At 50.4% G+C, this 24559-nt stretch overlaps 1 protein-coding gene across 8 annotated transcripts in view; it reads right to left on the minus strand.

The window, feature by feature from the left end:
• Positions 1-24559, minus strand: part of chrm4a (cholinergic receptor, muscarinic 4a) — a 156009-nt gene that overhangs the window by 54275 nt on the left and 77175 nt on the right. The window lies entirely within an intron of this gene.

The raw sequence follows: 24559 nt of genomic DNA on the forward strand, positions 1-24559 counted from the left end.
TTTGTGAAGATATTTATTTGATGTTAATGTGGTTAATTCTGTGTTTAAATTAAAGTTGTTTTGACAGAAAAGATACCTATTGGTCAGAGTCATCACTCCTGAGCTGAAGTGTCCTTTCCGCACAGTTTTACAAATTGCTAATTGTTTCCGGTTTCTCGTCCAGTATCCTAACAAAAATTGAGGTCTGTTCTGGTATCCTATCAGGCAGCAGTGTGAACTGCAGTGCCTACATGCAGGGTCCATTATCAAAGTAGCTATCCTATGAGGTCCCATGCCAAAGAAGATAACCTGTGTGGCGCCATATCAATTTCTGATGCCTTGCAGAGTCCTGTCTTGTTTGACGTCAGCAGAAAATGCAGCTTTGAGAAGCTTTATTTCACAAAGAAGATTGGGCACGATTTAACAGGAAAAAAAAATCTATGTCTGGTTTTGGGCATGTTCAGTGGGTGTTTCTTTGGCGACTGCACCGCTTTGAAACACCCCGCTATTCAACAGAACTTTGCCATTTCTTTTTTTAATATAAATTTAGAGTGCCCAATTTTCCAATTAAGGGGCAATTTAGCGTGGCCAATCCACCTACCCTGCACATCTTTTGGGTTGTGGGGGTGAAATCCACGCAAACACGGGGAGAATGTGCAAACTCGACACGGACAGTGACCCAGAGCCAGGATCGAACTTCGGGCCTCAACGCCATGAGACAGCAGTACTAACCACTGTGCCACCGTGCTGTCTCACTTTGCCGTTTCTTATGGCCTCAGGGCGTTTCTCTCCTCTCAGGGCACACTTAGAATTATTTCCTGCTGGTGAGCCCAGAAGGAAAGGCTCCTTGAAGATCGCAGTGCCAATTTGGAAGCCCCCCTGGGCCCATCCCTGGCAATGCCAACCTGACATGTGGGCTGTGCCCCTGCCACACTGGCAGTGCTACCTGGGCACCCTGGCACTGCCAGGGTGGCACTGCCAGGGGGCACTGCCAGGGTGCCAGGATGGCAGTGACAAGATACCCAGATGCTTGAAGGAGTACCAGGGTGCCACTCTGCCCTGTCGCCGAGCACCCGAGGGTCTCTAATGGCTTGGGAGACACCCCCAAGTGTCATTACAACTGGTCCAAGTTTCTGGAAACCAGTGCTAAATGGCACCCGAGCGAAGTCCCGCGAATGGATATTTAAATAAGCCTAATGGTTAATGGTTAAATCTCGTGAGGCATTTTGAGCGTCGTAAATCTCACGAGAGGCCTTTGGTAAAATTCAATAGCCTCATCCCGACACCAAGTCGGGCGCGACATGGCCATTAAATCGCGCCCGAGGGGTCTGACAGAGAATCGTGTAATTCAGTCCTGGGATCAGTTGTGTTTCACTGAACCTCTTAAGTCGATGTACACCCTATTGTAACAGCCAATCACTCTCTATTTAGGTTCAATTCTAGGCGTGCACCCATAAACATATGAATTAAATTCTGCAGAGATTTCAAGTGATTTTTTCAAAAGTTGAACTGGGTTGAGCTCACAGGGACATTTATCAACTTTTTCTGAAAATGCAGCCAGCAGCTATTTTTGGTGGCAAAACTTGATTTGATTAATTATAGAAAACTTGCAAACTTCCAGAAATTTAAATCATGTTGCCATCAGTATTAATGAGACAGAAAGGGCTGGCAAACTATCCATCACCCAGATTTGCCGTTCTTCTGTGAATGGAGATGCAGCGGGAATTTAGTTAATCCTTGTTGTGGCTGAGTGCAGTGGAAGGGGTTGCCTTGAGGGAAACCTCCAAACGCATATCTGTATAGATCTGCCTTCCCACATAAAAGGTTGGTGCAGGGTAAAGAGGCGTGTGGCGAGACCAAGCAGATGGAGCCCACCACCTCCCTGGAGAGGAAGGGGGAAATACCTCAAGAAATAAAACACCACTCCCATCTAGTTCAGTAGGGGGCCGTGTGCATTTAGATGACTGGCAGTAAAAATTGGAGGCCGTCGCTTCCCTATTGTCCATTTTGCACTACTGCAGAAAGTCAAAATCTACCCCATGGTTTATTTATGGATACAAATAAAAGTGAAACTAAATCATCATTTGATTAGCCTGATTAATTGTACTGTTAAAATCCTGCGGGAAAGGAGTATGAGGAGAATGGGAAGGTACTTCGTAGCTTTCCTATGTCCAACTGCAACTCATGCATTACCATGTGATTGGCAAACATCCCACAACTCCTTTGTCAACATGTTTGTTGTTTGGAGGCAGCAGAATGGTGTCTGTTTTGTGTTTAATGACGGCAGAGCTTCATCAGGGTCTTTATTGAACTGCCTTAAGATGTCTGCCGTCAGAGAGAAAGCCTCATGGCATAGTCACATGATGACTACAGGAAGCCAGATGTGACATCAGACTGTTTACATTTCAAAACCCAGAGTCCATCAATTGGGCTTCACCATACGGTGGAGTTCCTTGTTCCCATGTGTGAGTCCTGTGCACACCAGTGAGTGGGTTAGTTATTGATCTGCATTAGGAATTGGATCCCAGTCAGAGTGGAGGTGTGGGGTTAGGGGAGGGGGTGTGGGTGGGTGGATAGGTCACCCAATCACAGGCTCTGTGGAGATCTGTGACCTCTGTCCAGGACGATTGGCTGATGATGCAGGACCCCTAATAAGTGTAGATAATGTCCTGCCAGCACCCACCTACTGATGTCAGGCCTCCAGGTGTGGGGTGGGGGGGGGGGGGGGGGGGTGGGGGGGGGAAAGGTTGGCATATTTGCTGAGCTTTAGTGGGGTGAGATATGTGCAGTGCAGGATTCATAACTGACCCTCCCCCCCCTCTGACCGCCCCCCTCATCCTGATGTAGGGAGCAGAAAATACCGAGTGATCAGTCTTTAAAAATATATATTTTTGTTAAAGATTTCATATTATAAAACACCAAATAAAAAATCCATACAAACAAAATACCATTTGCAAACTCCTTCCCCTGAAGTGAAAAAAAATCCAACTATAGAACTACCCCCTCCCCACTAACTGTGACCAATTCCAAATGATAAAAGACGGCGGAATTCTCCGTTTCAGCGGCTAAGTGCTGGCACCAATGGAGAATCTGCGGGTGGTTCACGACAGGAAAATCGGTGCAAATCCTCACCGATTCCGGTACCGGTGAAGGGAGAGCACCGACACTGCGTGAACCACCCGCAGATCGTGCGGAAAACGACCGGAGAATGGCCTGGTCCCGGGCCACGCATGCGCAAGGCAGACGGCCTGCACCGTTCACGCCGTCAAACATGGCGGCGGCCATGCTGAATCCCTAACCAGCCCACTCCCTGCAACCCCCCACCAGTCCCGGATCCCGGACGAGTGTGGCGGCGCTGGACACAGTCCGCACACCGGGACCCTGACCGCTGGGACCATACATGGCCCGCGCCATCGGGAACTCGGCCCATTGGGAGGTGGACCGGCCAATGACTTGCAAATGGTCTTGTGACTGAGCGTGGTGTGCATCCTGATGATGCCGTTTTGGAGGGGCGGAACATCACAAACCGGCGCATGTCCGATTCTGCCGTAGGAATCCATTCTCTGCCCGATCGCTGATCCCGATTTCGATTTGAATCCATTTAATCAAGTCCCAAGTCCATGTTCCTTGACAAAAGTCACCACCTCCTCCAACATATTGAAAAAATGACCTTTCGACTGAGAAGTCACTCTCAGCCTCGCCGGTACACCACTCGAAACCTGCCTCCACTCCTACATAGTGCTGACTTCCCTTTATTAAAAGCTGCACGCCGCTTCACTAACCCTGGTCACTCTGAGGGTATATCTGATGATGCCTCCTTCCCACCTCGAGTCCCGATGCACTTTGGCCCATTGAAGAACACACTCCTTCTCCTGGGTGTTGTGGAATCCAATAATCACCGCCCACGGCAACTCATTCGCCCGAGGCTTCCGCCAGAGTCCTCGGTGGGCCCGATCCAACTCTGGAAGGGACATTCGCTACCCCCACCTTCCCCCCCTCCCAAGAGCTTGCCGAATATCTGAGTAAAGTGCTCAGTTGGCTTCAGGCCCACCACTCCCTCCGGCAACCCCACGATTCTGAGGTTCTGTCTCCTCGACCTGTTCACCACGTCATCTACTCTCAGAGTTTTGTTCCTCTCCTCCACCAGCAACATCTCAGCGTCCAGCGAGGTGATTCGATCCCCATGCCATGACAAGGCTGCTTCCACACCCCATGCTCCTTCACCACCTCCAAGGTTTTTTCTAGCTTCTCCCGACTCCGAAGTGCCTCCTCAATTGACCGCTTAAGGGTCTCCATCATCGCCCTGTCCTGCACCTCAAAATGCTTCGCAAACTGTTTTTCATACTCCAGCACCATCACCCCAGTCAACATTTCCACCATGATCTGAGCAGTCACACCCAAGGCTGGGTCAGCTGTCTTCCATCCTACTGAGCTTCACGGGCTTTCTGGCTTAGTCGAAGGATTACCCCCTGTAATCTTCCTGCCATTAGCCTGTATCATAGACTTTGACATATTTGTGCCGCCAAATTCCTTATCCGGTACAATGCGCTGGGAACCGGGTTGAAAAGTCCAAAGACCATAGCGGGAGCTACCATACGTGCGAGCTTCTCCCATCAGTCGCTACCTGAGGTCGTAGTTGCAATATTAGGTTGGAGCTAGTGGGGGTTTTCTCCTTGGAGCAAAAGAGATTGATAGAGGCATACAAGTTAATGGTTGGCCTATATGAGGTAGCTGAAGAGAAGCTGCTCCTATCAGCTGATTGTAAAAAGATTTCAGGATACAGATTTAAGATTTTGAGCAAGATCTGCAGGGATATGAGGAAGAAACTTTACACAGTGAGTGACCTGGAACTCAATGCTTATGCTCAAAGGACAATAATATCCAGGTCCTGATGAATCGAGTGATGCTGTCAGATTTTGATGTGTGATTTCGTTGGAATTTCTTGTCTGCAAAATTCTCTTCTAATACCTGATTTTGGATCCGAACAAGGAGCTGCTGTTCGTTGCCATTACCCACACTATGCATACCGAGTGACCAGTCTTACACAGTCAGTTTGCTCTGGATTATATAAAACAAAGCAGGGAAGAGGATGGACCTGGAGAGAACAAAGCCATTGTGATTTGGCCTTATGAAAGAGATTACCCAGCAAGATGATGCCCTTCTCATGAGGCACCTCAGTACCATCAGCATGGAGATCCCCCAATTTCACTGAAGCAGGAATAAGACAAACAGGCCAACTGGCACTTTCTTTGGAGCAGACATCCCTCCAGGTTAGTTGCTCTTGGACCCCTGGGAAGGAGAAGAGCTCTTGTGAGCTTTGGAAGAGTTTCAGTGACTTTTCTTATGCATTAGTGGGCAGTATACTGTGGATGGCACAGTGACACAGTGGTTAGCAGCTCTGCCTCACAGCGCCAGGGACTCGGGTTCGATTCCGGTGTCCATGTGGAGTTCGCACTTTCTCCCCACATCTGCGTAGGTTTCCTCCCACAGTCGAAAGATGTGCAGGTTAGGTGAATTGGCCGTGATCAATGCATGGGGTCAGGGGGATAGGGTGGGGGAGTGCTCTTTTAGAGGGGCGGTGCAGACTTGATGGCCTCCTTCTGCACTGTAAGGATTCTATGGAATAACTGTCAGATGCTGCAAATATGTCCTGCTTTAGGCTAAGGAGCCAGGTGCATAATTTTCATGACATAGAACATAGAACATACAGTGCAGAAGGAGGCCATTCAGCCCATCGAGTCTGCACCAACCCATTTAAGCCCTCACTTCCACCCTATCCCCGTAACCCAATAACACCTCTTAACCTTTTGGGTCACTAAGGGCAATTTAGCATGGCCAATCCACCTAACCTGCACGTCTTTGACTGTGGGAGGAAACCGGAGCACCCGGAGGAAACCCATGTATGTCTACTCCACCGGCCCTCATCCTGTAGCAGGAATGGTAGGTCTGTCTTACCCAGCCCTTCCTCACCCGCAGTCGGTGCTTCTCCCTCAGGTGCGTCTCTTGGAGGAAGACTATGTCGGCTTTCATACTTTTCAGGTGGGCAAAGACTCACTGGGCCATTAAGTCCCCTGACCTTCCAGGTGACTATCCATGATGGGAGATTTTTCACCCCCCGCTCCTGCAGGATCAACCATACTTACCTGGTGGACGTGCCCCTGCACTCAGGGTTTCTTTTTGTTCGGGGGCCGTCCAAGATGGCCGCGGCACAGTTTTCCTCATGAGGTTGGCCCCTGCGCTCTGGGGTTTCCCTTTGTCCAGGGGGCCCCCAATATGACTGCCACTGTGTGGCAGCCATGAGGGAAATAGTCCAGATTAGGGATAGCAAAGGCAAATTACTAGCAGAGCGGGAAAAGGGTCAACAAGGCATTTGAGATCTTCTCCTGGGACTGTACACCTCAGGGCCCCCCGCACGGGACTCGGGGATGAAACAGTTCCTCGATGGACTGAACATGCTAGTCATGGGGGAGGATAGGAGACAGGGCCTGGAAGCTTGGAGAGGTAATGGAGAGTATCAACTCCATGCAGCCGGGGAAGGTGCCGGGACCGGACAGTTTCCCGATAACTTCTACAAAAGATTTGCGATAGTACTGGCCCCGCACCTGCAGGGGATGTTCACAGACTCGCTGGTGAGGGGTACCCTGCTGCATACACCAGCACAAACCTCCATTTCGCTGATACCTAAGAAAGACAAAGATCCTACAGACCCATCTCGCTGCTAAATGCAGACGTAAAAATACTGGCCAAGATCCTAGCCAAAAGGCTGGAAGACTGCGTATCAGAAGACCAGATGTTCTTTGTCAAGTGTAGACAATTAACATCGAACATCAGGCGCCTGTTGAACGTGATCATGACCCCATCCGGGAGAGAACACCTGTGATGATCATCTCCCTGGACGCTGAAAAGGCCTTCGACAGAGTCGAATGGAAGTACCTCATAGAGATACTGGAGCGGATCGGGCTTGGAGCAGGGTTCACTGCCTGGGTGAAACTCTTGTACAACACTCCCACAGCGAGTGTACAGACAAATACCACCAACTCTAAGTACTTCCAGCTGCACAGAGGCACACGGCAGGGATGCCCGATGTCCCCGCTGCTGTTCGCCCTGACGATCGAACCACGAGCGATCACGCTTGGGGCAGCAAAGAACTAGAAAGGGTTCCGGAGAGGAGGCAGAGAGCACAGAGTCTCGCTCTATGGGCACGACCTTCTCCTCTATTTCTTGGACCTGCGAAACAGCATGGAAGGAATCATGGCGTTCTTGAAAGAGTTTGGAGCCTTCCCGGGCTACAATCTTAACCTGAGCAAAAGCGGGATCTTCCTGGTGAACCCGTAAGGGGGAGGGACAGCGCTGATGGGGCTGCCGTTTAAACAAGCCGCACACAAATTCCGCTACCTGGGGGGTCCAAATTGCTCATGACTAGAAAGGGATCCACAAGTGGAACCTGACCAGCCTGACGGAGGAAGTTAAAAAGGACCTGCAGAGATGGAACACACTCTCACTCTCCCTGGCGGGGAGGGTGCAGATGACCAAAACAAACGTACTGCCCAGGTTCCTTTTCCTGTTTAGATCTATCCGAATCTGAAACCCCAAGGCCTTTTTCAATTCACTAGACAAACTGATTATGCCATTAATGTGGGGCGGGAAGAATGCAAGAATCCCAAAGAGAGTACTGCAGACAGCGAGATCTATGGGGGGGCCTAGCCCTCCCAAACTTGCAATATTAGCACTGGGCAGTGACCGCAGAGACAGTAAAGGGGTGGATAAAGGAGCCAGAAGTTGAGTGCGTGCATATGGAGGAGGGCTCCTGTGGAGGGACCTCCTTCCGTGACTTAGCCACGGTGGCACTCCCATCCCCATATAATAATTATTTAATGAGCCCAATGGTGGTAACAACGCTCCAGTCGTGGAACCAACTGAGACAACATTTCGGGCTGAATGAGATGTCCGACAAAGCCCCCATCTGCAACAACCACAGGTTCGCGCCGGCGACTATAGACGCCACCTTCAAAAGGTGGAGACAGGACGGGGGGACGCTGACAGTTGGGGACTTTTACACCAACAACAGTCTAACAACACTCAAAGAACTGACAGAAAGATTCCAGCTGACAGGGGGAAACAAACGTAGGTACCGACAGATCAAAAACTTCCGACGAAGGGAAACAAGACGTACTCGAGACCACCGCGGCAATCACTGCTAGAGGACCTGTTGGACGTGGACATACTAGGGAAAGGGAATTACGGGGACATGTATGGGCGACTGCTAAGGGGGGCCAACACCGAACTAGACAAAATGAGGGAGAAGTGGGATGTGGACTTGGAGTTTGAAATGGAGCGGTGACTCTGGAGCGTGGCACTGCACAGGGTCAACTCCACCTCTACATGCGTAAGGCTAAACCCAATGCAGTTAAAAGTGATACACAGAGCCTACTTAACCAGAACCCAAATGAGAAGGTTCTACCTCCGGTGGAGGATAGATGCGAACAGTGCCAAGGACACCCGGCCAATCACGTCCACATGTTCTGGTTTGCCCCACAGTTGCTGGGCTTTGGACAGCCTTCTTCGAGGTAATGTCCAAGGTGGTGAGGAGGAGATGGAGCCATGCCCCAGAGTGGCAGTCTTTGGGGTATCAGAACAGCCAGATCTCTTCATGGGGAGGAGGGCCGACACCTTTGCCTTTGCCTCCCTGATCGCCCGCTGGAGAATCCTGCTCCGCTGGCGGTCAGCAGCACTACCCAAAGCTGCAGGCTACCTCTCCGACCTGTCGGATTTTCTCCAAATGAGGAAAATTAAATTAGCCAACCGAGGGTCAGAGGAAAGCTTCCACAAAATGTGGGAGCCATTCGCCCGTTTGTTCCAAGACCTGTTTGTAGCAAACACTTAAGAAGCCAAAGAACAGGAGGGGGTAGCTGTGACACACCAAGGAAGAGGGGGGGAGGGGAGGAGGAGGGGGGGGGTAACATGGAACTCAACCATGCTCAACTGAAGAAGCATGGGAAGCAAGGGGGGAGCAGGGGCAACAACCTGAACTAAGGGGGAAAAAAGAAAACTGATGGGGGAACGAAACACAGGCAACCACAACCACCGCTGTACATACTGTAAGAGAAAAAAACTACTATGTATGTATGGAAACAGTTGAAACCGACCGATGTGTAAATAATTTTACTTTTTCTTTTTCTTTTTGTCTCCTGCTGTTTGTCCATATTTATACTTGCTTTTGTATACCAAAAACTCCATAAAAACATTACAAAAAAATGAAATAGGGAATGGAAGGTTTCGGATATTTACAAGGAACTGATGGAGTGGAAGGGCGCCCAGGTGGAGGATGTTGAGCGCAAATGGGAGGAGGAGTTGGGAAAGGGGCTGGGGGCTGGGACATGGGCTGAGGTCTTGAGGAGATTGAATGTGTCCTCATTGTATGCAAGGTTAAGCGTCATCCAGTTTAAAGTTGTGCATAGGGCCCATGTGACGGTGGCGAAGATGAGCAGGTTTTTTGAGGGGGTGGAGGACAGGTGTGGGCGGTGCGCGGGGGCCCTGCGAATCACATCCACATGTTTTGGGCATCCTGGCAGGGGTTGCCAGATGTTCTGTCCGAGGTTCTGGGAATGAGAGTGGTCCTGAGTCCAGTGGTGGCAATATTTGGTGTGTCGGAAGATCCGGGAGTGCAAGGGGTGAGAGAGGACGATGTATTGGCCTTTGCCTCCCTGATAGCCCAGAGACGGATTTTGTTATGTTGGAGCCTCCGAAGGCAGGCTTGTGGGTGAGCAACCTGGCAGAATTCCTGAGTTAGAGAAGATCAAGTTCGCTCTGCAGGGGTCAGTAGAAGGGTTCACTCGGAGGTGGAAACCTTTCAGCAAATTCTTCAAGGAGGATTGCGGGGCCAGCAAGGGGAGGGGGGCTTTCGTGGGGTGGGGGTGGGGGGTTAAAAAGGGAAAGGTGGGCTGTGATGGGGGTTGGTGCCAGAAGGGCTGCAGGGTTGGGATTGTTGGGTGGGTTGATGTGATGGTTTGCTGTTGCTCTTTGGTTGTTCTTTTGACATTTTGTATATTTATATTTTTTAAAAAAGCTTTGGTTAAAAATAATATTAAAAAAAGCTTAGATTATGTGCTTCGGTCTCTGGAGTGGGGCTTGAGCACATATAACCATGGCGGCTTAGTGGCTCAGTGGCACAGTAGTTAGCACTGCTGCCTCACAGCTCTAGGGACTCGGGTTCAATTCCAGTCTCGGGTCACCGTCTGTGTGGAGTTGGTGTGTGCGTGCGTTTCCTCCGGGTGCTCTGGTTTCCTTCCACAGTCCAATGATATGCAGGTTAGGTGAATCGGCCATGCTAAATTGCCCCATAGTGTCCAAAGATTAGGAGGGGTTACTGGGTTAAGAGGATAGGGTGGAGATGTGGGCTTAGGTAGGGTGCACTTTCAAGGGCTGGTGTAGATTCGATGGGCCGCATGGCCTCCTTCTGCACAGTAAATTCTATGATTCTATAAACCTGGTGACTCAGAAAGTAGTATATTGAGCCACTCTGCACAATAGGGGCATAGGAAGAAACATAGAAGTAGGCCTCTCAGCCCCTCGAGCCGTTCCTGGGATCAGAAGATTCTACTGACGGTGAACCCCCACCGTGGGTTTCCCGGCGGCTGGGGGGTGCATACAACGGGAAACCCTGTTGACAGCGAGGGGACCAGGAAATCCCGACTCCGGTCAATGGTGGGCTGCCTCTGCCATCGCGAAACACGCCAGAGGGATGGGGTGTGGCGGCTATTCCCGCCCCTCGTTTCACACATCATTATCCCTCCTTAGCTTCCGACCCATTAGGCGGGATTCTGCGTGAATCGGCGGGGCCGGCAACTACGGCGCGAAGGAGTGGCGTGAACCACTCCGGCGTTGGGCTTCCCCGAAGGTGCAGAATCCTCCGCACCTTCAGGAGCTAGGCCGGCGCTGGAGTGGTTTGCGCCACGCCAGCCGGCGCGGAAGGGGCTTGTCGCCACACCAACCGGCGCCGAAGGGCCTCCGCCGGCCGGCGTGAGTTGGCGCATGCCCGGGAGCGCCAGCATGTGCTTATTTCATCCCAGCGCATGCGCAGCGGGGTTTATCTCCGCGTCGGCCATCGCGGAGGTCCACAGCAGCCGACGTGGAGGAATAGAGTGTCCCCACAGCACAGGCCCGCCCGTGGATTGTTGGGCTCCGATCGCCCCACGTCCCCTCGAGAACCCCAGAGGCCGCCCACGGAGCCAGGTCCCGCCGGTAAGTACCTACTCTAATTTATGCCGGCAGGACCGGCCGCAACGGGCGGCCACTCGGCCCATCGCGGGCCAGAGAATCGCCGGAGGGGGGGGGGGTGCTGCCAGCGGCCGCCGACCGGCGCAGCGCGATTCCTGCCCCCGCCAAATCCCCGGCGCCGGAGAATTCGGCAGCTGGCTGGGGCGGGATTCACGCTGCCCCCCGCCAATTCTCCGACCCGGCAGGGGGTCGGAGAATCCAGCTCCTTGTCTCCCTCACCAAACCAAAATCTACTGATCTCCAATCTGAAAGCTCCAGTTGTAGCAGAAGCTCCAGCCTTTTGTGGGAGGGAGGTATTGGTTTCTACTGTACTTTGTATGGAAAAGTGCATCCTGCTTTCACTCCTAATTTATAGGTTATATTCCCTCACTCTTCATTTCCTCACCAGATGAAATAATCTCTCGGTATCTATCCTATTTTGTTTTTCCAACCTGGTGAATCCATTTCACATTGTAAAATTCTCCATCAATTAGTTCATTCCTCAATTTTCTATACACCTTTATACCAATTCATGACCTCTCAATACAAATGAATGGGGAAAATGTTGGGCGGCAGGAGAAATATCTTTCCCTTAAAAGGTTCCAAGTGTCTTCAGTGTCAACAGTGCCATCCATGCATTTCTGAGGAACAAGCAGGTGTATGAAAGAAAATAAGCAGATGAAAACATTCCAACAATGGCCCAGAACAGCAATTTGATTAAAGTCTGTTACTTCCCACCAGGTAGAAAACTACAACATAATAATAATCTTTTATTGTCACAAGTAGGCTTACATTAACAATGAAGTTACTGTGAAAAGCCCCTAGTCGCCACATTCCAGCGCCTGTTCGGGTAATGAGCCGGTACGGGGATTGAACCCGCGCTGCTGGGCTTGCTCTGCATTACAAACCAGCTGTCTAGCCCACTGAACTAAACCAGCTCTTTTGGCATTGGCATTTTTCTCAGTCAGTAGGAGCTCCTCCAGTTTTTCTTCCATCTCTGACTTCAATGTGTGCCAGCCAAATGACCACCATTGTGGATGGACTGAGGAATGTACATCATAGCAACGAAAAGGATCACTTTAAAACGATTGCAGCAAAGTCATAGATCCATTTGTAAGACTCTTCAAATATATTTGCTGCTTCCTCACCAACTTGCGGTCAGTATTGACTACAATTTTGTATCAAAGAGAGGGGCTTTCCCCACTTTTATATGAGGCCAGAGAATGACTTCATAGAAAACCAAACAGACAGACATTGATAAAGAAGGCGATTTGACGGTTCTAGAGGTCCATATGTTTTGTAGTCAGCAAGGTGCCAACGATCTGCGTTTTATTGACTGAATTGATTGAATGGTGCATGTGACAGGATACTTACCAGTGTGGGCAACCTACAGCCTAGGGGCCACATGTGGCACATCTGGGTTCTGAGTGTGGTCCACGAGACATTTTGTTAACCGTTGCCCATGCGCAGGGATACCACATTCTGCTGATTTCTATCCGCAAAGTTTTTTTCCTACCGGTATGACTGAAGTGATAGGCGAGTAAAGCAAGGGCAAGTGAAGTGAGGTGCATGCTGATTGCAACAACGTTGACTGTGAGAGAGGTGCGCTCTCTCTCTGCCCAAAGTGTAAGTATTTCTTTTGTTTTCACCATTTAAAGTTGATAGTTCTATTAGTATATAAGCATTTTCTGTAACTCATATTGAAATATTCGGCATGTATCAAATGTGTTTAATCATGGGGTCACGGTTAATGAACAAGCCTGATTTCCATCTTGCAGCCCACTGAGATGAAGGAGGACCACTCATGCGGCCCACTTGCCAGCCTAGGCTGCCTCTGATCAATATACATTTCAAAAATCAACCAATGGCAAACAAAACCAATTCCCTTTTCTCTCTTGTGTGTTTTGACCTGATTTTTTTATTTTGCGAAGTGCGTCTGTCAGTATGTGATTTTATAAATTCACCAGGAGCCTTCCCTGGGTGATCCGTTGTGCTGATCCAAACAGGCCAGGAAGTTTCTATTGCTATCTGTTTTGAGTTTGCCGATCTCAGCAAGAGACCCAGCTGGAGGCGAAACGATTAACTTCAACTCCGGGAAGAGGTAAATCAGGGAGACCCTGCTTGCTATTCAGTGACTGGTGAAGGAACCAGGGGGCAGCTGAGGAGAATTTATTTTAAAGGAATGAGTTGTTATTGTCGGGAAGACACTAACTGAAAGGAAGGGGAAGGTGATCAAATGGGTGTGATTCTCCGGCCTCGCTACGATCTTGCATTTGTGAAACGAGGCTGGTGAATAGTGGGAGAGACCAAAAACAAGATCCACGCCAGGCGCCAAACAGTGTGCGACGCCACCGGCCTGCTGCGTAGGCGGAATCGGGATCTCGCCGTAGCGTGGCGAGAAACCAATTATCACCACTTAAGCCTAATTTCCATGCAATTAACGAGGGCCACCCCATATCCAACGGCCTCCTGTCATTCAGTGGCCTCCCCAGCAAGTGCTCACGCTGGCGCCGATTAGTACTCCTTTTGAAAAACGTGAACCTGACAGAAAGGCTTCTGTGGGGAGTCAAGGAAGTGAGGAGCCATCTTTGTTCACAGGCAAAGAGCCTGTGGGTGCTGGGATTGCCACCCCAGTGCTCGGTGGGGGGTGAGAGACCCTTGGCTGGGGGACCCTCGGTTGGGTGTGGGGGACCCTCCACAGGGGTGGGCCGTCATGGAAGAATGGGGGGAGGCACTGGGTGGGTAGCTGCTCACAGCACCACCATGCAAACCCCTGGATTATTTATCCATTTCGGGGGAAACCCTTGTGTATGCCCATCTGCCCCAACGCCCAAACATAACCCCCACCAATTGCTTAGGTCTCTGCCGTGCGGCTGAAGGCTATGCCAATTGGGAATTGGCAATCGTGGTTAAGTGTGAGAACTTCATAGATGCCAAGTGGATTCCTGTGGGTGGTTGGGCCATGTAGCATGTGGGAGTCATTACCTAGCATCCCAATTGCATCCTGATGCCTGGACACTGTGCTTGAACAATGCTGGAGTCGACACCACACACGCAACATCCGAACACCCAGGGGATGGGACACAGCTCCGGGGACATGCCCGTGGCCGGAGGGTGGGTGAGCGCCATGGAGAGTGGGGGTGGGGGGGCGCTATGCCTGGAGAGACGGGTAAAGGGTCCGGACGTCAGCCCGCATTGCGGAAGGAAGTGACAGAGGCATCATAATGGTTTTGTGCAAAAAGGTGTTTAATGTGTTGTACAATACCCCACTTGCGATGGTGCCGCCGCCCCCCCCCCCCAACCCCCAACATCCCCCCCCCCAACCTCTACCTACCACCCCACCCCCTCCCCTCTTCCCTTGTAGCCCTCAGTCATCCACAACGTGCTTGGCCCTCCTGGCTTTACCACTATGTCTAGATGCTTCCCCAGGATGTACATCCGAGGTGAAGGCTGCCAGCTGCCTACCTTGTCCCGTGGCCTTCGATGTTCCTGGCTGGTGTCCTCTGGGGGCTCTGGAGCCAGAAGGCCCCGGCTCACTTGTCGGCGGCATATGCACAGCCGAACCAACCTGTCCCATGTGCTGACCTCGCAATGCAGCCTCATCAGAGAGGTGGAACTTGGGGGTGCTGGTGACTACCATCACCACTCCATGGGATGGGTCCGGGTTGACACTCAGCGCCCTCTCCTCCCCATCGGTGCCCATAGGGTCCTGGGGTTCACCTTGGGATGGAGGGGCATCTGGGTCAGGACCCGGCTACCCCTAGATCATCTGGCTTTGCCAACCCTGACGGTTCTCCATGGTCCGCATCATTGTGTTGATGCCATCGGCAATGCCCACCTGCGACTGGGACAAGTTCCGCACCACCTCGGCCATTCCCATCTGAGAAGGGGACATGTCCCGCAGAACGTCATCAAGGTCAGCCTGGTACTGGGTGACATCCCCCAGCGAATCGGTCATTCTGCCGAGACCCTCAGCCATGGCCGTCACCGACTGGGCGATGTCTTGGACACCTTTGCTCATGGTGCTGATGTCGTGCACCAGGCTCTCCACTGCGGTCGGCACCCTGGCAGTGTTGGCCTCGGTGCTATTCATTGCCGGCGCCATCTCCTGCGCCCCTAACCTCTGGAACTCCTCCAATCAGTTATGGATCTGCTGGAGTGACACTGACATCCCCCTCTGAATGTCCTGACTGCTCCCTATTGTCTCCGTCAGCTCAGGATACCTCTGTACCACAGGCTCAGCATCAGGCTGGGACCCAGCTAGGTCCTGGGATCCAACAGTCCCCCGACTGCTGTCTCGCCTGATATACATCATCAGCAATGTGGTGCTGACCGGATTGTGCCCCCGAAGCCTGTCCACTAACATTACCCATCGAGGTGTGTCTATCTACGCTGGTGGAGGGTGGGGATGACAGCTGTGCCGCAACTATAACAGTTGCATCCTTGGAGCTCTCCTCTGAGGTGTTCTGCTCAGAGTCAGCAGAGGGTGCCGCCCAGGATGGGCCGACAACGTCGACTGGAGGATCTGTGGGAGAATGGACATGTGGTCAGTGGGAGGGATGGGTCAGTCAGTAAGGCAATAATAACTCACGTTTGACAGGTCCCCCGGGTGGAGCCCGGTGGTTCCTCACCTCTGTGGCGTCCGCCAGCCTCTGCGAGGGTGACCAATCTGTCCTCGGCCACTCAGGTCACCTCCAGGGCCCACTCCTCGAAGGATGTGAGGATTCAAAGGTCTGGCACCGCTTCTCCAGACTGGGCCCTCTCCCGACGGTCATGGAAGAGCTTTTCCTGAGGAGACACAGAGAGGGCATCATTTGCCATATGTGTGGTTCACATTGGTGGGAGGCGGGTATGAAGGCGAGGTTGGGAGGATTGAAGGGGGAGGTGGTGGAGGAGGGGCTGGGAGTCACATGGGGAGTTGGGGGGTGGATGCTCCCTTGGGGGGGATGCGGGGCTTTGTTGTCCACTCACTCGTGCTGCCCGGTGTAGGTTGTTGGCCTTTTTTTGGCAATGGAGGCCAGTCCTCCCGGTCACACACCCCGAGCTCACAGCTGCCACCACCTCATCCTCGGCAGTACTGGCTGTCTTGCGGCTGACTCTCCGGGATGCTCAGGAGAACGTGCTACTCAACCTTGTTAGCGGGGGGCTGGGGAGTGTGGTGCCGATGAATCAGCTGGCGAGTCTTCTTTTGCGACGAGAAGCCCGTGAGGCCTCGTTAAGTGGATCAATTATCGTTGAATTGCGTTGCCAGCCTCGCTGGGCTGAGCACCGGGAAGCTCGTGGCAATTCCTGGTCGCTACCACACTGAGAAATTTTCCGAACAATCACACCCAATAATTATGTTCAAAATGGGAGGCAGTAGTGTTGTCACTAGACTAATACCCCAGGGTAATGCTCTGGGGACCCAGTTCAAATCCCACCACGACAGATGGTGGAATTTGAATTGGTGAAAAATCTGGAATTAAAGGTCTAATGGTGAAACCCTTGTTGAATGTCATAAAAACCCATCTGGTTCACTAATGTCCTTTAGGGAAGGAATACAGCTGTTGTTACCTGGTCTGGTCTACATGTGTCTCCAGACCCACAGCAATGTGGTTGGCCCTTAAAATGCCCTCTGAGATGGCCTAACGAACCATTCGGTTCAAGGGCGATTGGGGATGGGCAGTGAATACTGGCCCAGCCAGCGATGCCCACATCCTATGAATGAATAAAAAAGAAGAGCATCAGATAAGTTTAAACCTTTGAATCTCAAGCTGTGGTGTCAAGATATGGGTAGGAGCTCCTTACAAGGGGGAGGAGGCGGGGTGGTACAGGTGAGAGCAAACACAGCTGGGGGTCATGGGGACAATTATTCCAAAAAATCTGGTGGCCAGCCTGAAGCAGTAGTGATGGGGGCCTGTGAATTGGACTGTCCCATGATCCCAATAAGGAAAATATCATGGGAGCTAAGCAACTAAATGTAAAAATTACAGAAAAATAAAGTTAGATGGGTAGCATATTAGTTTCTGTAGCCCACTGTTCCCTAACTCATTGTTACATGTGGTTGGTCAATTTGAGACATGAAAACCTCCACTATATGGAAATTAAACCCAGCAGGCATGAGGTCTAGCGGTTTTATTAAAATGCAATGTCTATGCTACTGCTAACTATAAGTAGTTGACATGGAGCCATCTCCTCAGCTCTGGTAGTTAATAGCCCTGGATTTGATCCAGTATCTGGGATTCATTACTTATTTATATTGGGGACTATTAAGGCTTGTTTCTGCTTCTCTATGTGAAAGCTTGATGATGAGGCTGTAGTGCCCTCTGCTGGAGACCCTGGAAATGCCATCATGCCACCAGTGGCAATGTTGGAGGGAGATAGTGAAAAAAATATGAATCAGAAAGAAATGGCTGCCAAGGGCATCTTCGGAGAGCAAACTTCTGACCATAGGGAGATCGAGGGACAGGACAAAATCAATGAGAAGATATCGCCTGGGCAAATAAAACTTTTAAGCTGTACCTCTGATTAATCCATACCTGTGAAAGCACAACTGCAACAACAACAACTCGCATTTATATAACACCTTTAATGTGGAAAATGAATAACAGGCACTTCGTAAGTATACCATCAGACAAAGATTGACACTGAAGCACAGAAGAAGATAGTCGGATGGGCGACTAAAACTCAATCAAAGATGTAGGTGAGAGGGAAGAGGGAGGTCAAGATCATTTCTTGCCAGCGGGATCTTCTGGGTTACTCGGCGGCCGGGGGGGTGATGGATTCAATGGGAAATCCCATTGACAGCAGCAGGACAAGAAGGTCTTGCCAGAGGCCAATGGTGGGGCACCTCCTGCCGGCAAGAATCCCCCCCCCAAAGTGGTTGAGGGAGGGAAGGGCAAACGCAACACAGGAGGCTGGAATTTGATCTATGCTCATGCCTCCCAGTTCCCTTTCTGTCTGTACACTCTTTAGAACTGTATCATTTACTCTATATTGTCTCTCTCTAAATCTGCCAACATGCATCGCTTCACACTTCCACCTATTAAACTCTAAAGCCACTTGCCTGCCCATTTTACTTGTCTATCTATTTTCTTTTGCCGTTGTTTGGTATCATCCTCACTGCCACTCACACCTCTAGCTTTGGAATCATCAGTAAATTTTAAAACTTAACCCAACAACCAAGTCTTATTTATACACTTATTCAAAATACCAGAACTATGGCTCTATGTCATAAAAAGGTTTAAAGGTGTGCATTTATATGGCAACCTATTTCATCCCTTGGAGCCTTTGTGTACAACAAATTAGTTTGAGATTACGGTCGCTTCGTTGTAGACACGTTTTGCAGTTACTTGGTGCACAGAAAGGTGATGAATGAACAGTAATCCAATTTTAGCAGTGTTTTAATGGTGCCCAGATGGAAGCAAGCAGAGAACCTTCATGGTCATAGAATTTACAGTGCAGAAGGAGGCCATTCGGCCCATCGAGTCTGCACCAGCTCTTGGAAAGAGCACCCTACCCAAGGTCAACACCTCCACCCTATCCCCATAACCCAGTAACCCCACCCAAGCACTAAGGGCAATTTTGGACACAAAGGGCAATTTATCATGGCCAATCCACCTAACCTGCACATCTTTGGACTGTGGGAGGAAATCGGAGCACCCGGAGGAAACCCACGCACAAACGGGGAGGATGTGCAGACTCCACACAGACAGTGACCCAAGCCGGAATCGAACCCGGGACCCTGGAGCGGTGAAGCAATTGTGCTAACCACAATGCTACCGTGCTGGGTCAACCTGCCACTCATTGGGAAAAATGTCCGCCTGAAGTCCTTATTGATAGAACATCAGTGTTACTAGGTGTGCATTTTGAAGTCTTTGATTGTGTAGGAAATGGTTATATAGCACAGATATTAATTGTGGCACTGACATGCCTGCAGCTCCAGGTGAAGCAAGAGAGTCTTGTGGACAATATACATCAGCGATAGTGCCTCTACTGAGCATGAAGTAAGCTTTGCTGATAAATTCTCTGAAGGGATTGATACCTCCTTTTCCAGAACCCCCTCTTTATATCTCAATAATTATTCTGCAGAATTGGGTATTCCACATAAGGCATAGGTTCCCTGGAATGGAGTGACAGATCCTCTGTGTGAAAATATTTGGTAACTTCACTTAGAATCATAGAATCATGGAAACGCTGCAGTGTGGAAGGACGTCATTTGGCCCATCGAGCCTGTACCGACCCTCCAAAAGAGCACTCTATCCAAGTCCACTCCCACACCCACCCTGCCCTATCCCCGCTAACCTTAATTGCACATCCCTGGACACTAAGGAGCAAGTTAGCATGTCCAATCCACCTAACCTGCACATAGAACATAGAACATACAGTGCAGAAGGAGGCCATTCGGCCCATCGAGTCTGCACAGACCCACTTAAGCCCTCACTTCCACCCTATCCCCGTAACCCAATAACCCCTCCTCACCTTTTTGGACACTAAGGGCAATTTAGCATGGCCAAACCACCTAACCTGCACGTCTTTGGACTGTGGGAGGAAACCGGAGCACCCGGAGGAAACACACGCAGACACGGGGAGAACGTGCAGACTCCGCACAGAGTGTGACACAGCGGGGAATCGAACCTGGGACCCTGGCGCTGTGAAGCCACAGTGCTAGCCACTTGTGCTACCGTGCTGCCCATCTTTTGACTGTGGGAGGAAACTGGAGCACCTCCGGAGGAAACCCACCCAGACACTGGGAGGATGTGCAAACTCCAAACAGACAGTCACACAAGGCTGGAATTGAACCTGGGTCCCTGGCTGTGCTAACCACTGCGCCACCATGCCGCCCTTCAAGGCCTCACTTTGCGTGATGTAGGTTGAGATTTCGGCACGTCACTGAGTGGAGTTGCCATTTTTTGGATGAATTGCAAAACTGAGATCTTGTCTATCTACTCAGGTGAACATTAAAATTTTATAATATGAAGATGAACAAGAAATACATCCCTTATACAGCATCACTGGAACAAATTTAATGGCCAATTATTGCATTGTTATTTTCGACTTTGCTGGGTGAAAATGGTTGCCTCATTTCACCTAAACAGTGACCGAACTTTATAATAATCTTTATTGGTGTCCCAAGTAGGCTTACATTAACACTGCAATGAAGTTACAGTGAAAATCCTCAAGTCACCGCACTCCGGCGCCTGTTCGGGTACACTGAGGGAGAATTCAGAATGTCCAATTCACCTAACAAGCACGTCTTTCGGGACTTGTGGGAGGAAACCGGAGCACATGGGCAGAACGTGCAGACTCCGCATAGACAGTGACCCAAGCCGGGAATCGAACCTGGGACCCTGGCGCTGTGAAGCAGCAGTGCTAACCACTGTGCTACCGTAAGTCATTGGCTGGGAAGTATTTTAGGAGGCCTTGAGGATTTGAGAGGAACTTCCTTACCAATTAAACTATATTAAACAAACTAAGGAACAAAAAATGAGCAGCCCCTAAAAGGGGATGCTGCATTAAACAGAAACAAATTACAAAGTAGACAAAACATCAAACCAAAATGTGGCCACCTCATGCTGCCAGGAAACATGGGCGGGAGAGCGCTGCTGGCGGGAACAGAGAATGCTGACGGTGGAGTATTCTGGCCCATATCTTCCTATTAGTCTTTCTGTAATGCACAAGTTAGGTCTCACCTCCACTTCCCAGCTTCCTGGTTTCTGAAAAATTGTATTTATCATATGTCCTATGTTTTCTTTATGCATGGAACGATCTGACTGGATTGTACGCAGAACAGTACTTTTCACTGTACCTCAGTACACATGACAATAAATCCATATCTAAAAGAGTCTTGCAGACTAGAACCGCAAACCTCGTGTTCGCTCTCTTAATAATCTTAATCTTTATTATTGTCACAAGTAGGCTTACATTAAGACTGCAATGAAGTTAATGTGAAAAGCCCCTAGTCGCCACAGTCCAGCGCCTGTTCGGGTACACAGAGGGAGAATTCAGAATGTCCAATTCACCTAACAGCACATCTTTTGGGACCTGTGGGAGGAAACTGGAGCACCTGGAGGAAGCCCACATAGACACGGGGAGAGCGTGCAGACTCCCAAGCCGGGAATCGAACCTGGGACCCTGGCACTGTGAAGCAACAATGATAACCAATGGCTTCCGTGCTGCCCCTCTCCACAGATTCTGCCAGACCTGCTGCGTTTTCCCACCATTTTCTGACCTTATTCCTGATTTCACTCCCTGTTAAAGGTGGTTGGGACTCCTGCAAGAACAACCAGGCTGACCTGAAGTTGCACTGGTTGGAACAGGGGAACGGTAAGGTGTAAAGCACTCGAGTGGTATCTCATGCTGCTTTCTCTGGGCTACTTTGAATCCAGACCATAAAGGTATGTTTTTATTGCCATCCGTCCCATAATCTTTTAAACCGCTAATTTCAGGAAGGATGAAAATTGAGGATGGGGGGGAACAGCTGATTTTAACTTTTCATTATTGGTTTTAATAGGAGGCTGGTGGCTCCATAATGTGTTGAGAGATTTGCCATATAATTAGCGTTAATAACCTGACATTTTTAATGAAGCCTGGTGGTGAAGTGCATCGCGATGCCTTTTTGGGGGCGCAGGCCTTATGATAGGCCCCGTCCTCTCAGCTTCCAGCACAAGTAATTCAAATCCAGCTTGAGTGTGCGAGAATGGGAATTCCGCAACAGTAATCGGGGGTTAAAGGAGAATAGTGTACGGAGAATTTTCAGTATAGGGCGGCACAGTGGCGCAGTGGTTAGCACTACTGCCTCACGCCGCTGAGGACCCGGGTTCGTTCCTGGCCCCGGGTCACTGTCCGTGTGGAGTTTGCACTATCTCCCCGTGTTTGCATGGGTCTCACCCAAAGAACAAAGAACAAAGAACAAAGAAATGTACAGCACAGGAACAGGCCCTTCGGCCCTGCAAGCCCGTGCCGACCATACTGCCCGACTAAACTACAATCTTCTACACTTCCTGGGTCCGTATCCTTCTATTCCCATCCTATTCATATATTTGTCAAGATGTCCCTTAAATGTCCCTATCGTCCCTGCCTCCACTACCTCCTCCGGTAGTGAGTTCCAGGCACCCACTACCCTCTGCGTAAAAAACTTGCCTCGTACATCTACTCTAAACTTTGCCCCTCTTACCCCCACAACCTAAAGATGTATAGGGTAGGTGGATTGGCCACGCTAAATTGCCCCTTAATTGGAAAAAAATCAATTGGATACTCTAAATTTATATTAAAAAAGAATTTTCAGTATAGAGTTAATTTACTCTTTACTCCGCCTCAACTGCACCCCCCCTCCCCCTGTCCACAGTTGGGAAATTCAACCAGAGTGCGATAGGACTTGTGTACCTCCAGTGGACCCATGGGAACAAGGTGCACACGCAGTGCCAATGAATAAAGGGGTTATTTGATCTTTAAAGGGAGTTTCAAATAGACATCTTTGTCTTTTCATGTGCCGCCTGTTGTTTCATCTGAGTGAATGGTCTGACCTTTGTGGAATAACCGAGGCCTGCCACTCTTCAATCCACTCGCTGCTGCGGCATTGCAGCACAGCTAGCAGCTTTCCATTTCTCTGCTTCTGTTCCTCATGAAAACAACACTGAAAGAACCATAATTGCCGGTGGTCTGAACACAGACCTGCCGAGAACGTGGGACGCTCGCTTCCAGAAGGCTGGGAATGTTGGGATAATTAGAGCTTTCGAGACTGAGTTTGGTCGATTTCGATGAGGGTGTTAAGGGTATGGGGACAGCGTGGCTAAACAGAGTTCTGGTACAGGTGGGACATGAGTTGATCAAAGGGCAGAGAAGGCCTGAGGGGCTGAATGGCCTAATTCACCCGTCACTCCCAATCTCTAATGTCCCCCCAGCTTTCTTGTGTGAGAGGTTTTTTCAGGGGATTATCTCCAGTTTCCATGTGCAGCCATTAACCTGTTCTCAAGATATTAGCAGAATCCTTTTTGTCATTTCATTGGTACTTACAGCAACCAACTGAACATTAACCTGACCCTCCTGGGGTCTGCCTATTTACAGTCTATTTCTTTCTTTTGGGATACGCCAATCAATGGGCACTGGATGCATTAGTGGAACGTGTGGGCAGAAAGAGAGCTGCCACATTTGCATGGCAGTAAACGGAAGTCCTGAAGGACCACTCTCAGAGGGAAATGGGAGGAGGTGGCCAGGGATTCCTAAAATCTGGAGCCAGGCAACTGTGCCACAAGAAGTCTAGTAACCTCAAGTAGGTGGTCAAACTTACTGAATGCATCTTCACATGAACATCTCCTACCCAACACTCCTTGAACCACATCATCATCGTTTACCCGTCACTCAGGACTCCGGCATGACATCCAGATACCACACCTCACCCTCAGACATAATCCAATGATGCCAGTCTCACACCCACCATTCGCTGCCTCCACATAGCCCCAGCTATTTAGCTATGGCAGGAATTGCACCTAATCATGGTGCTGCGCAATCGCTGACATTCAGGTTTCTCTATTGCAGGGCAGGGTGGTCCATAACAGGAGGGCAAAGAACAGGGACTGGTGGGGACAGTGAGGGCTGCATCAGGAGAGAAAGCTCTCTGTATCAGGGAATGGGTCATCCAGTGCAACTGAGAGCATTCCTGCCTTATGGCCCTTCCCAACGCCCAGGTCACCCTCCCCCTGTTATCTGGCATGCTGAGAAAGCTGCAGGTGATGTGAGCATGGATCAGCCAAACCCACTTTGCTCAGCCAGATCTTCCCCTCCCAATTTCCCTGATTTCACAAATCTCTGGCCTGCTGCTTGCCGAGCTACTGCAGCCCAAGAGGAATAGAGAAGGCAACAGCACGGCACTGCTGGAAGAAGCCCTGTCACTCGATCAGATCCTCATGACCACCAGCTCAGATACTGGCACTGAGTTGGGTCATTCTCCAGATCACCAGAGGGTGAGTTCACAGACAAATTTTGCTCTCAGGGGCTCAGGTGAGGATCTCAATGAGAGGCATACGGGAGAGTGCTGATGGGCAGACATATCGAGTTGCCGGGAGCATTGGTTGGCCTGCCAGTCAGCCTCCTATCATTATCAGAGAGCATGGTTCCAAGTCGGCAGGGGACTTTGTAATGGGCTTACCCTTTCTGCTCCGTCTCCCTGTCATGCTGCAGGCCCAGAGACACTGCCGCTCCTCCCCCATACCTGTCGCAGCCTTGTTGGGGACAGTTCACTAAATCCACTGCCCTTTCTATGGGATGCACCTGCAGCCAAATCCAGAAGCTCACTGCAACACCTCCAAAAGCAACCTACTTCCAGACATGGGGCGACAGCACAAGT

Source organism: Scyliorhinus torazame, chromosome 10, assembly GCF_047496885.1.
Source record: "Scyliorhinus torazame isolate Kashiwa2021f chromosome 10, sScyTor2.1, whole genome shotgun sequence".
NCBI classification, from domain to species: Eukaryota; Metazoa; Chordata; class Chondrichthyes; order Carcharhiniformes; family Scyliorhinidae; genus Scyliorhinus; species Scyliorhinus torazame.